Source organism: Bombina bombina, chromosome 7 (genome assembly GCF_027579735.1).
Source record: "Bombina bombina isolate aBomBom1 chromosome 7, aBomBom1.pri, whole genome shotgun sequence".
In the NCBI taxonomy this organism is placed as follows: Eukaryota; Metazoa; Chordata; class Amphibia; order Anura; family Bombinatoridae; genus Bombina; species Bombina bombina.
This window is the reverse complement of record NC_069505.1, coordinates 493,760,494-493,775,678: the sequence shown is the minus strand read 5'-3', so window position 1 is coordinate 493,775,678 and position 15,185 is coordinate 493,760,494.

Sequence of the window (15,185 nt, the reverse complement as noted above, 5' to 3'; positions counted from 1 at the left end):
TGACATCATCGCTGCACGCTTATCTCACTCTGAAGCCAGTCAGGATCTCTTGTGGCGCAAATCCTGCGCCTATGTAAGTTGCTCAGTTTCTGCCTATTACTGCCCAAGTATAGGTGTTACTTTGTGTGCTCTTGGGTGTGATTGTTATTACTGTATACTTGATTATGATAACATTATTGAACTCTGCCTGTCTGACTACTCTGCTTGCTTAACCCCTAAACTACTGGATTGTCTCACTGTTAATTAACTCTGCCTGTCTGACTACTCTGCTTACTTAACCCCTAAACTAATGGATTGCCTCACTCTTAATTAACTCTGCCTGTCTGACTACTCTGCGTGCTTAACCCCTAAATACTGGATTGCCATACAGTTGCTGAACATTGCCTGTCTGACCACTCTGCCTGTTTATCCCTTGAACCTTTGGACTACCTTACTGTTGCCAAACTCTGCCTGCCTGATCATTCCAGTGGTTTACCCTTGAACTGCCTTACCGCTGGTTTCTTTACCTGTTGCCATCAAAGGCTATCCTGTTTGTCTCCAGTCCTTCAAATGATTTACCCTTGAACTGCTTTACCACTAGTTTCTTTACCTGTTGCCATCAAAGGTTATCCTGCTTGTCTCCAGTCCTTCAAGTGGTTTTCCCTTGAGCTGCCTAACCGCTAATTCCCTACCTGTTGCCGTCAAAGATTATCCTGCCTATTGTGAGTACCGCTTACCTCATTTTGCGAACTTTCTCTGCTCTGGGATATTCCCTATCATTCCAGCTTGATGCCGGGATAACAAGACTACTGGCCAAGTTTGGTCTGATAGTGGAATATCCCACGAACATTACAACCTGCCTCTGATGTTACCATAGGATTTGAGCTGCCTGAACTCATATCTACCAAAGCTAAGTGTGTTAGTTGTAAAAAAGCTGATCTAAATTCTTCAGCTCAATTATGTGGTTCTTGTTTTGACAATTTGTTAAATGCTGATAATATATCTATGAGTACAAATGAACCCACTGTTATTCCGTCTCAGTCTAATGTACCTAGCATTCCTGCAGAAATGAAAGATTGTATTGGTGCAGCTATAGAGAAGTCAATGACTGCTATTCCGTCATTCAAATAAACGTAAAAGGGTTTTGCAACATTTTTCTAAACCTAGTGAATTAAGTTCTGACCTTCAGCATACTGATGTTTCCTTTACTGATGGGGTTTCCTCTGATTCAGAGGACGCTACATCATTGACAGATATAGACAAATCATCTTTTATATTTAAGATAGAATATATTCACTCTCTCTTAAAGGAAGTTTTGTTTACTTTGGGTATTGAGGAGTCTAAACCTCCTGATGATAAAGCTAGTAATAATCTGAATTCTGTATTTAAGACTACTGTTATTACTCCTGAAGTATTTACTATTCCAGACACTATCTCTAATGTGATTGCTAAAGAATGGTCTAAGCCTGGTACCTTTTTTAACCCTTCTTCTAAGTTTAAGAAATTGTATCCTTTACCTGTGGCCAATTTAGAAGTTTGGGAAACAGTTCCTAAAGTTTATGTGGCAATTTCCACTCTTGCCAAACGTACTACTTTTCCTATGGAAAACAGTACTTCTTTTAAGGATCCTTAAGATAGGAAGCTTGAATCTTATCTAAGAAGGGCATATTTACATACTGGCTATATTCGTAGACCTGTTATATCTATGGCTGATGTTGCTGCTGCTTCTACTTTTTGGTTGCACAGTTTTCAGATTCTGAATTATCTAACATTATTGTTTTACTTCAACATGCAAATCATTTTATTTGTGATGTTATATTTGATGTTGTGAAGATCAATGTCAAATCCATGTATTTAGCCATTCTAACTAGAAGAGCTTTATGGCTTAAATCTTAGAATGCTGACATGGTGTCTAAAACTAGATTATCTCTCTCTGTTCAAGGTAAAAATATTTTTGGTTCACAATTGGATTCTATTATCTCCACTGTTACTGGGGGTAAGGGAGTTTTTCTGCCACAAGACAAGAAATCTAAAGAACTGAAAAGCACACCTTCCCTGTCATGATTCCACCTTAAATCCCTTTGTCCACCTTTACTATTCACCTATAAAAGGATATCAGACACACCTGTTTAATGCTTGATTATTGAAGTTGTGTTTCTGAAGAACTTCCTGTTCCTCCGTTCCTACTCTCTCAAGCCTTTAACTAATTTTTGAGAATCATCTACATTGGATCAAGCCTTCACTTTCAAAGTGTGTCTCAAGTGATTATATCTTCCAAAACTTACTTCTCCAAGGTATTTATCCCTTGCCGTAATCTATAGCCTGAAACTGTGACGTCATCTCACTCGCTGTATCACAGGATCCGTACAGCACTCGCATCTTGCAGCCTCCTCCTCTCTGACCTGTTCAGTGAACGCTGCTTAATCATTAACGCTGCTTCCCAGCTGTGTCTTCGATACATTTCAGTCTCCGATCAGGTACAAACTTCCTCAAGCTCATAAACTGTTTTTGCCTCAAGTAAGATTATCTTATAACTTACAAAGTATATTTTGTCAATTCAAGTTTACATATTATATTAGCGGATACTTATTTTTTCTATCTTTTTGCTCACCATTTTTGTCTCCTACTTTTCTCTTGTGCGCACAGAGTGTATTATTTTTTGTCATTTATACAGCCTGTCTCTTGTAAGACAAATCTTATTCTGAGTGAGTTTACTTCAAGAATCTTTCTCCTCAGATTTTCCAATCTGTATAATTTTTTATTTACACAAATCATTTATCAATTACTAATATTAAGTTGCTTTATTCCATGAGTTTAACTTATTCAAAGCTATATTTGTTAAATATTGGAAAAAAGCTACAAATCTATTTTTATTTTCCTGGAGACATGACAGAATAATCAAGCCATAAAAAATATATAAAGTTACTCTTAAATATGGATCCTGCAGCAATGGCAAATGAAATAACCAGTTTAAACCAAAAGGTGGAGATATTAGCTCAGGGTTTAACAGAGTTAAAAAATGAAAATAACACTTTGAAAAGTATTATGAATTACTTTATTACACAAAAGGCAGCTGAACACCCTGAACCAAAGATTAACCCACCAAGTGTGTTTGCTGGTGTACGCACTCGCTTCCGTGAATTTCGCAATGCATGCTTACTCATGTTCTCTATGAAACCTAAAACATATTATTCTGATAGAGTAAAAGTATGTACTGTGATCTCATATTTAAGTGGGGAACCCAGATTATGGGCTGACAAATTTTTTGAGGCTAATGATCCCATTTTAGGTTCACTGGAAGATTTCTTTAACGCAATGGCTTTATTGTATGAGGACCGCAACACCCAACTCACTGCTGAAAATAACTTAAGAACACTTAAGCAGGGCAAACGGCCAGTTGAGGACTACGTCGCTGAGTTTCAACTATGGGCTACAGAGTCTCAGTGGAACTCAGTCTCTCTACGCAACCAGTTTCGTCTGGGACTATCAGAACATTTGAAAGATGAGTTATCTCGTATTGAGTTCCCAGACACACTTGAGTCTCTCATAAAGATCTCTATTTCAATGGATAGGAGATTCAGGGAACGCCGTGCTGAAAAGGTACCACCTGAACCCTTTCCAAAGAAGTACCATCACCCACATGTACAACAATCCTCTTCAAGTCCTGTACCTATGGAAATTGGCACAATTAAGGGTCCTCTAACATACGAAGAAAAACAAAGAAGAAGAAGTTTAAATCTTTGTATGTATTGTGGAAACAAAGACCACACAGTGTCCACTTGTCCAACTTTAATACGCCAGAAGAGGGGTAAGATATTGATAGTTAACCCTCAAATTAATTCTAAAATGATTTCACACTTAACCATTTCATTGTCTTTGCAGTGGGATCAACATCTTCTGCTGAATGAAGCCATGATCGATTCAGGGGCGTTTGGCATGTTCATGGATCAAACTTATGTTACAAAAAATAAAATACCTAGAGTGTTAAAGCAGTTCCCTATTCTTGTCAAAGTTATTGATGGTTCCACTCATTTAAAAGGTCCAATAACACACCACACTATTCCACTACTCACTACTACAGGTAATGGACATACTGAATATATCACATTCGATATACTACCTAACTCTATCCATCCTATCATTTTAGGATACCCTTGGTTGCAGCTGCATAATCCAAGTATTGATTGGGTAACCAATAATATACAATATACATCTCAGTACTGTACCAATACTTGTTATCCTACAATCTCTATAAACCACATACAACCTCAACTACCCCCAGAATACCTTGAGTTTTCAGATGTGTTTAATCTTAAAGAGGCAGAAAATCTACCACCACATAGGCCATTCGATTGTCCTATAGACACTAAACCTAATACCACCATACCTTTTGGTAAAATATATCCTATGTCTAATAAAGAATTACAATACCTTAGAGAATATCTCGATGAAAATTTAAGAAAAGGGTTTATATCCACTTCCACTTCTCCAGCAGCAGCTGGAATGTTTTTTGTGACCAATAAAGATGGTACTATACGTCCTATTATAGATTACAGGGGTTTAAATGAAATTACAGTAAAGAATCGCTACCCACTTCCACTCATCCCTGAACTCTTAGAAAGATTAACTGATGCTCAAATCTTTACCAAACTAGATTTGAAAGGTGCGTATAATCTCATACGCATAAGGAAAGGGGATGAGTGGAAAACAGCTTTTAAAACTCTTTATGGCTTATATCAGTACAATGTCATGCCTTTTGGCTTGACAAATGCTCCAGCAACTTTTCAGTTTTTTATAAATGAGATATTCAAGGATTTATTAGATATCTGCGTAGTGATATATCTAGATGACATTTTAATTTATTCTAAGAACATAACTGATCACATCAAACACGTAAGATGGGTTTTAATGAGGTTAAGAGAGCATCATCTTTATGCTAAATTAGAGAAATGTCAATTCCATGTAAAGACAATCAAATTTCTGGGTTACATCATCTCCCCAACTGGCATAGAAATGGATCCTGACAAAATAAAGGTTGTTTTGGAGTGGCCTGTCCCTACCAATTTAAAATCTCTCCAAAAGTTTCTTGGTTTTTCCAATTTTTACAGAAGATTTATTCAGGGGTATTCTTCCATAGTCCAACCCTTAACTAAATTGACAGGAAAAATTAAATTCTGTTGGACTACTGAAGCACAAGAAGCTTTCGAACATCTGAAAAAATGTTTCACTTCAGCTCCCATCTTACAGCTTCCTGATCCAGATGCAGATTTTACCTTAGAAGTTGATGCCTCAAATGTTGGTGTTGGGGCAATTTTGTCTCAACGACGCATTGGATCACAAGTTTACCATCCTGTTGCCTTTTATTCCCGACTCTTGACTCCAGCAGAAAGGAATTACTCTGTGGGTGACCTAGAACTTTTGGCAATAAAAGTTGCCATGGAACATTGGAGGCATATTCTTGAAGGCACATCCAAACCTTTTTTAGTACTTACAGATCACAAGAATCTACAGTACCTAAAGAAAAACAAAACTTTATCTTCACATCAGGTCCGATGGTCCCTTTTTCTAGATCGCTTTAACTATCTCATCCACTACCGTCCAGGATCAAAAAACACTCAAGCAGACTCTCTATCCAGAACTTTTCGGAATGTACCTGAAAAGGAAGAGGCACAAAATATCATACCCACTCACAGATTCTTAGCCTCCATTACCTCATTCCATTCTGATCTACTAAATGCTCAACGCAAAGATTCCACAATCCCTTCAATCTGTATTAAAGATTCTAAGACTGGTTTATATCATTATCACAAACTTCTGTATGTACCACCAACATTAAGAAAACAATTACTTCATCATTTCCATAATCTTCCATTAGCAGGACATCCGGGTATTACTAAAACCCATGAATTGTTGAATAGAGAATATTGGTGGCCGAAAATGAAACAAGATATTTGTAGCCATATCACTGACTGCCAAGTTTGTTCCCGAACCAAACGACCTTCGCATAAACCATTCGGTTTGTTGACTCCTCTGCCAATACCTGACACTCCTTGGCATATGATATCAATGGATTTCATTGTAGAGTTACCACCTTCGAAGAACTATACCTGTATCCTAGTAGTCGTTGATCATCTTACTCGTATGGGACATTTCATTCCACTTAAGAAGATACCCTCTGCAACAACCACTGCTACCTGTTTCATCAACCATATCGTAAAATTACATGGTCTACCACTTTCAATAGTTACAGATAGGGGAACTCAGTTCACCTCCAGATTCTGGAGGGAATTGTGTCGTCTATTGAAGATCACCCCCAGATTCACAACAGCTTTTCATCCGCAGTCTAACGGTTTGACAGAACGACTAAATCAAACGTTAGAGCAGTATCTTCGATGTTATATATCTCAAGTTCAAGATGATTGGTCAGACTGGCTACCAATGGCGGAATTCGCTTATAATAATTCAATTAACACTTCTACTAAAATGACACAATTTTTTGCTTCTTATGGTTATCATCCGAGAACAATACCCACTTCTAACATCACCTCATCTTCTCCCTATGCTGTCGAATATATTACTGAACTGAAAAACTCCATACCTTTATTGAAAAAACATCTGGAGAATGCAAAAGATAAACAAAAGTTTTATTTTGACAAGAAACATATACCACCCCCATCATATAAACCTGGAGATCGTGTATGGTTATCCACGAAAAATATAAAACTGAAAGTTCCCTGCAAAAAATTGGCAACCCAATTTATAGGTCCCTTCAAAATTAAGAAAATCCTGAATCCTAATGCAGTCGTTCTCCATTTGCCAGCTCATCTACGGATTCATCCTTCCTTCCATGTGTCTCTTTTGAAACCTTATTCTGGTACATTAGACTCACTACCCGGGACTGATTCCTCTGATACGGATTTGTGTGCAGATCAGTCTGAATTCGAGGTGGAAAAGATCTTGGATTCCCGCAACCGTTGGAGACGAGTTGAATATCTGGTCCGTTGGTTGGGATATGGTCCTGAAGATGACTCTTGGATTCCCTTACGTGATATTCAGGCTCCAGAGCTCTTACGTGAATTTCATCTTCACAACCCTTCCAAACCTGGGTCTCTGCTCCCAGGAGGTCCGCCTTGAGACGGGGGATCTGTCATGATTCCACCTTAAATCCCTTTGTCCACCTTTACTATTCACCTATAAAAGGATATCAGACACACCTGTTTAATGCTTGATTATTGAAGTTGTGTTTCTGAAGCACTTCCTGTTCCTCCGTTCCTACTCTCTCAAGCCTTTAACTAATTTTTGAGAATCATCTACATTGGATCAAGCCTTCACTTTCAAAGTGTGTCTCAAGTGATTATATCTTCCAAAACTTACTTCTCCAAGGTATTTATCCCTTGCCGTAATCTATAGCCTGAAACTGTGACGTCATCTCACTCGCTGTATCACAGGATCCGTACAGCACTCGCATCTTGCAGCCTCCTCCTCTCTGACCTGTTCAGTGAACGCTGCTTAATCATTAACGCTGCTTCCCAGCTGTGTCTTCGATACATTTCAGTCTCCGATCAGGTACAAACTTCCTCAAGCTCATAAACTGTTTTTGCCTCAAGTAAGATTATCTTATAACTTACAAAGTATATTTTGTCAATTCAAGTTTACATATTATATTAGCGGATACTTATTTTTTCTATCTTTTTGCTCACCATTTTTGTCTCCTATTTTTCTCTTGTGCGCACAGAGTGTATTATTTTTTGTCATTTATACAGCCTGTCTCTTGTAAGACAAATCTTATTCTGAGTGAGTTTACTTCAAGAATCTTTCTCCTCAGATTTTCCAATCTGTATAATTTTTTATTTACACAAATCATTTATCAATTACTAATATTAAGTTGCTTTATTCCATGAGTTTAACTTATTCAAAGCTATATTTGTTAAATATTGGAAAAAAGCTACAAATCTATTTTTATTTTCCTGGAGACATGACATTCCCCTAAGGTTTCTGGCACTAATTGGAGACTATCTCAGAATTGTAATAAATTCAAGACTTATAAGAAACCAAATCCTGCCCCTAAACCTACATGAAGGTGCGGCCCTCAAGCCGATTCTTCTGGTACGGGGCAGACTAAAGCTATTTCAAAGAGTTTTGACAGACTCTGTCCAAAACCAGTGGATTCAAAATATAATTTCTCAGTGGCATTGAAAAGGATTCAGAATAAGACCTCCCTTGGGAAGATTCTTTCTTACCCATGTTCCAAAAAAAAACTGTAAAAGCTCAAGCTTTTCTGAAATGTGTTTCAGATCTAGAACTTTCATGGGTAATTGTCCCAGTTTCACAGCAGAAACACGGATTGGGTTTTCATTCAAATCTATTCATTTTACCAAAGAAGGAAAATTCTTTCAGACCAATTTTGGATCTAAAAACTTGAAATCGTTTTGTAAGAGTCCCAACTTTCAAGATGGTGACTATAAGGACTATTCTACCTTTTGTTTAGCAAGGTCACTTCATGTCTACAATAGACTTACAGGACGCTTACCTTCACAATTCGATTCATCCAGATCACTATCGATTTCTGAGATTTTCTTTTCTAAACAAGCATTACCAATTTGTTGCTCTTCTGTTTGGCCTTGCAACAGCACCAAGAATATTCTCAGGTGCCCTTCTATCTGTAATTAGAGAGCAGGGTATTGCTGTGTTTCCTTATTTTGATGATATCTTGGTACTAGCTCAATCTTTTTATTTAGCAAAATCTCACATGAAACAACTTCTGTTGTTTCCTCAAAGACATGGTTAGAGGATCAATTTACCAAAAAGTTTCTTGATTCCTCAGACAAAGGTCACCTCTAGGTTTCCAGATAGATTCAGTTTCCATGACTCTATCCCTAACATAAAAGAGACATTTGAGATTGGTTTCAGCTTTTCTAAACCTTCAGTCTCTATCATTCCCTTCAGTGGCTATGTGCTTGAAAGTTTTAGGTCTCATGATTGCAGCATCGGACGCGATCCCTTTTGCTCGTTTTCATATGAGACCTCTACAGCTTTGCATGTTTCACCAATGGTGCAGGGATTATACTCGCATATCACAATTGATATACTTAAATCCCAACACTCAACTCTCTCTGACTTGGTGGTTAAACTATCACCTTTGTTCGTCCTACCTGAACTGTGATCACAACAGATGCAAGTCTCACAGGTTGCGGAGCTGTTTGGGGGTTTCTGACAGCACAAGGAGTTTAGGATCCTCGAGAGGCAAGGTTATCAATCAATATCTTAGAACTCTGTACTATTTTCAGAGCTCTTCAGGCTTGGCCTCTATTAAAGAGAGAACCATATATTTGGTTTCAAACAGACAATGTCACAACAGTGGTATATGTAAATCATCAAGGGGGGGACTTGCAGTTCCCTAGCAATGAAGGAAGTATCTCTAATACTTTCTTGGGAGGAATCCAACTCTTGTCTAATCACTGCAATTCATATACCAGGTGTAGACAATTAGGAAACGGATTATCTCAGCTGTCATATTCTACATCCGGGGGAGTAGTCTCTACATCCAGATGTATTCTATCAGATTGTGTAGATGTGGGGTCTTCCAGACATAGATCTGATGACCTCTCGTCTTAACAAGAAACTTCCCAGATACCTCTCCAGGTTCAGGGATCCTCAGGCGGAAATGATGGATGCTCTAGCAGTTCCATGGTTTTACCAACCTGCTTACATTTTTCCACCTCTGGTTCTTCTTCCAAGAGTGCTCTCAAAGATCATAATGGAACAATCTTATGTGTTTCTGATAGAACCAGCATGGCCTCACAGGTTCTGGTATGCGGATCTTGTCCGACAGTTGCCAACAGTGGTCACTTCTTCTAAGATCAGACCTTCTGTCTTAAGGCCCGTTTTTCTATCCAGATCTCAAATTTCTAAAATTGAAGGCATGGAAATTGAACTCTTAGTCCTTAGTTATAGAGGTTTCGCTGACTCTGCGATTAATAGTATGATACAGGCTTGTAAGCCTGTTTCAAGAAAAATATATCACAATGTTTGGAAAACTTATATTTCATGATTTTCCACTGATGGTTATTTTTGGCATTCTTTTAGAATTCCTAGGATTCTTCAGTTTCTTCAGGATGGATTGGATAAAGGTTTGTCTGCCAATACTTTGAAAGGACAAATTTCTGCTCTTTGTGTTGTATTTCACAGAAAGATTGCTAATCTTCCTGATATTCACTGTTTTGTACAGGCTTTGACTCATATCAAACCTGTTATTAAAGCTATCTCTCATCCTTGGAGTCTAAATTTGGTATTAAAGACTTTGCAGGCTTCTCCTTTTTAGCCTATGCATTTTTTGGACATTAAACTACTTTCTTGGAAAGTGTTAATCCTCTTGGTTATCTCTTCTGCTAGGAGAGTTTCTAAATTGTCTGCTCTCCATTGCAAATCTCCTTATCTGATTTTCCATCAAGATAAAGCTGTTTTGCAGACTTTGTTTAAATTTTTGCCCAAAGTTGTGAATTTTAACAACATTAATAGGGAAATTATTGTTCCTTCCTTGTGTACTAATCCTAAGAATACTCTTGAAAGATCTTTACATTCTTTGGATGTGGTAAGAGCTTTGAAATATTACAGTGGGGCAAAAAAGTATTTAGTCAGCCACCAATTGTGTAAGTTCTCCCACTTAAGAAGATGAGAGAGGCCTGTAATTTTCATCATAGGTATACCTCAACTATGAGAGACAAAATGTGGAAACAAATCCAGACAATCACATTGTCTGATTTGGAAAGAATTTATTTGCATATTATGGTGGAAAATTAGTATTTGGTCACCTACAAACAAGCAAGATTTCTGGCTCTCACAGACCTGTATCTTTTTCTTTAAGAGGCTCCTCTGTCCTCCACTCATTACCTGTATTAATGGCACCTGTTTGAACTTGTTATCAGTATAAAAGACACCTGTCCACAACCTCAAACAGTCACACTCCAAACTCCACTATGGTGAAGACCAAAGAGCTGTCGAAGGACACCAGAAACAAAATTGTAGACCTGCACCAGGCTGGGAAGACTGTGGGAGCAATAATTAGAAAATGGAAGACATACAAGACCACTGATAATCTCCCTCGATCTGGGGCTCCACGCAAGATCTCACCCCGTGGGGTCAAAATGATCACAAGAACGGTAAGCAAACATCCCAGAACCACACAGGGGGACCTAGTGAATGACCTGCAGAGAGCTGGGACCAACATAACAAAGGCTACCATCAGTAACACACTACGCCGCCAGGGACTCAGATCCTGCAGCGCCAGACGTGTCCCCCTGCTTAAGCCAGTACATGTCCGGGCCCGTCTGAAGTATGCTAGAGAGCATTTGGATGATCCAGAAGTGGATTGGGAGAATGTCATATGGTCAGATGAAACCAAAGTAGAACTGTTTGGTAGAAACACAACTCGTCGTGTTTGGATCCTGCATGCAGATCTCCTCTAGAGCAGTGATGTTTTGGGGCTGTCGCTGGGCAACACGGACTTTCAACTCCCTCCAAAGGTTTTCTATGGGGTTGAGATCTGGAGACTGGCTAGGCCACTCCAGGACCTTGAAATGCTTCTTACGAAGCCACTCCTTCGTTGCCCGGGTGGTGTGTTTGGGCTCCTCTGTCCTCCACTCATTACCTGTATTAATGGCACCTGTTTGAACTTGTTATCAGTATAAAAGACACCTGTCCACAACCTCAAACAGTCACACTCCAAACTCCACTATGGTGAAGACCAAAGAGCTGTCGAAGGACACCAGAAACAAAATTGTAGACCTGCACCAGGCTGGGAAGACTGTGGGAGCAATAATTAGAAAATGGAAGACATACAAGACCACTGATAATCTCCCTCGATCTGGGGCTCCACGCAAGATCTCACCCCGTGGGGTCAAAATGATCACAAGAACGGTAAGCAAACATCCCAGAACCACACAGGGGGACCTAGTGAATGACCTGCAGAGAGCTGGGACCAACATAACAAAGGCTACCATCAGTAACACACTACGCCGCCAGGGACTCAGATCCTGCAGCGCCAGACGTGTCCCCCTGCTTAAGCCAGTACATGTCCGGGCCCGTCTGAAGTATGCTAGAGAGCATTTGGATGATCCAGAAGTGGATTGGGAGAATGTCATATGGTCAGATGAAACCAAAGTAGAACTGTTTGGTAGAAACACAACTCGTCGTGTTTGGAGGAGAGAGAATGCTGAGTTGCAACCAAAGAACATCATACCTACTGTGAAGCATGGGGTGGCAACATCATGCTTTGGGGCTGTTTCTCTGCAAAGGGAACAGGATGACTGATCCGTGTACATGAAAGAATGAATGGGGCCATGTATCGTGAGATTTTGAGTGCAAACCTCCTTCCATCAGCAAGGGCATTGAAGGTGAAACGTGGCTGGGTCTTTCAGCATGACAATGATCCCAAACACACCACCCGGGCAACGAAGGAGTGGCTTCGTAAGAAGCATTTCAAGGTCCTGGAGTGGCCTAGCCAGTCTCCAGATCTCAACCCCATAGAAAACCTTTGGAGGGAGTTGAAAGTCCGTGTTGCCCAGCGACAGCCCCAAAACATCACTGCTCTAGAGGAGATCTGCATGCAGGAATGGGCCAACATACCAGCAACAGTGTGCGACAACCTTGTGAAGACTTACAGAAAACGTTTGACCTCTGTCATTGCCAACAAAGGATATATAACAAAGTATTGAGATGAACTTTTGATATTGACCAAATACTTATTTCTTTCATGTAATTGGCAAGAGTCCATGAGCTAGTGACGCATGGGATATACAATCCTACCAGGAGGGGCAAAGTTTCCCAAACCTCAAAATGCCTATAAATACACCCCTCACCACACCCACAATTCAGTTTTACAAACTTTGCCTCCTATGGAGGTGGTGAAGTAAGTTTGTGCTAAGATTTCTTCGTTGATATGCGCTTCTCAGCATTGTTGAAGCCCGATTCCTCTCAGAGTACAGCGAATGTCAGAGGGACGTGAAGGGATTATCACCTATTGAATACGATGATTTCTCTAACGGGGGTCTTTTTCATGGGTTCTCTGTTATCGGTCGTAGAGATTCATCTCCTACCTCCCTTTTCAGATCGACGATATACTCTTAAATTTACCATTACCTCTACTAAAGAACTGTTTTAGTACTGGTTTGGCTATCTGCTATATGTGGATGGGTGTCTTTTGGTAAGTATCTTTTCATTTACTTAAGACACTCTCAGCTATGGTTTGGCACTTTATGCAAATTATATAACGTTCTAAATATATGTATTGTACTTATATTTGCCATGAGTCAGGTTCATGTATTTCCTTCTGCAGACTGTCAGTTTCATATTTGGGAATATAAACACTTTAAGAAATTTGTTTCTTACCTGGGGTTTAGTCTTTTTCAATTTGACTACTTTTGCATTTGCGGGTATTAGGCCCGCGGGTGCGTCAAATGTTAGATTTTATTGCGTCATTTTTGGCGCTAACTTTTTTGGAGCGGGAAATTACGTTTTTTGACGCAACATCGTCATTTCCAGCGTCATACGTGATGTCGAGACCTTTCACACGGCGGCGTCATTAGTGACGCAAGTGTGTCGTTTCCGGTCATTTTTGGCGCCAAAAAAGTTTACGCTACATTGTGCGTCATACTTGGCACCAATTTTTCTTCATTATTTCAATACCCCATTGTTGTTTGCCTCCTGCTTTCTTTTCTATCAAGAGGCCTATGCTTTTGCATTTTTTCCCATTCCTGAAACTGTCATTTAAGGAAATAGATAATTTTGCTTTATATGTTGTTTTTTCTCTTACATTTAGCAAGATGTCCCAATCTGATCCTGTCTCTGAAGTTTCTGCTGGAACATTGCTGCCTGACATCGGTTCTACCAAAGCTAAGTGCATTTGTTGTAAAATTGTAGAAATTATTCCACTGAATGTCATTTGTAATAGTTGTCATGATAAACTTTTACATGCAGATAGTGTTTCTATCATTAATAGTACATTGCCAGTTGCAGTTCCTTCAACTTCTAATGTGCATGATATACCTGTAAATTTTAAAGAATTTGTTTCTGAATCTATTATGAAGGCTTTGTCTGCATTTCCACCTTCTAATAAACGTAAAAGGTCTTTTAAAACTTCTCATTTAGCTGATGAAATTTCAAATGACCAACAACATAATAATTCATCCTCTTCTGATGAGGATCTATCTGAAACAGAAGATCCTTCCTCAGATATTGACACTGACAAATCTACTTATTTATTTAAAATAGAGTATATGCGTTCTTTATTAAAAGAAGTGTTAATTACTTTGGATATTGAGGTAACCAGTCCTATTGACGTTCAGTCTAATAAACGTTTAAATGCTGTTTTTAAACCTCCTGTGGTTTCCCCAGGTGTTTTTCCCATTCCTGAGGCTATTTCTAATATGATTTCTAGGGAATGGAATAAGCCAGGTACTTTCTTTATTCCTTCTTCAAGGTTTAAGAGATTGTATCCTTTACCAGCAAAAGCTATAGAGTTTTGGGAAAAGATCCCCAAAGTTGATGGGGCTATTTCTACTCTTGCTAAATGTACCACTATTCCTATGGAAGATAGCACTTCCTTTAAGGATCCTTTAGATAGGAAGCTTGAATCTTATCTAAGGAAGGCCTATTTATATTCAGGTCATCTTCTCAGACCTTCTATTTCTTTGGGTGATGTTGTGGCTGCATCAACTTTCTGGTTGGAAAATTTAGCGCAACATGAATTGGATTCTGACATATCTAGCATTGTTCGCTTACTGCAACATGCTAATCATTTTATTTGTGATGCCATTTTTGATATTATCAAAATTGATGTTAGATCCATGTCTTTAGCTGTATTAGCTAGAAGAGCTTTGTGGCTTAAATCTTGGAATGCTGATATGACATCTAAATCTAGATTACTATCTCTTTCTTTCCAAGGTAATAATTTATTTGGTTCTCAGTTGGATTCTATTATTTTAACTATCACTGGAGGAAAAGGAGTTTTTTTGCCTCAGGATAAAAAACCTAAGGGTAAATCTAAGGCTTTCTAACCGTTTTCGTTCCTTTCGTCAGAATAAGGAACAAAAACTCAATCCTCCTCCCTAGGAATCTGCTTCCAGTTGGAAGCCTTCCTCAAATTGGAATAAATCCAAGCCATTTAGGAAACCAAAGTCTGCCTCTAAGTCCGCATGAAGGTGCGGCTC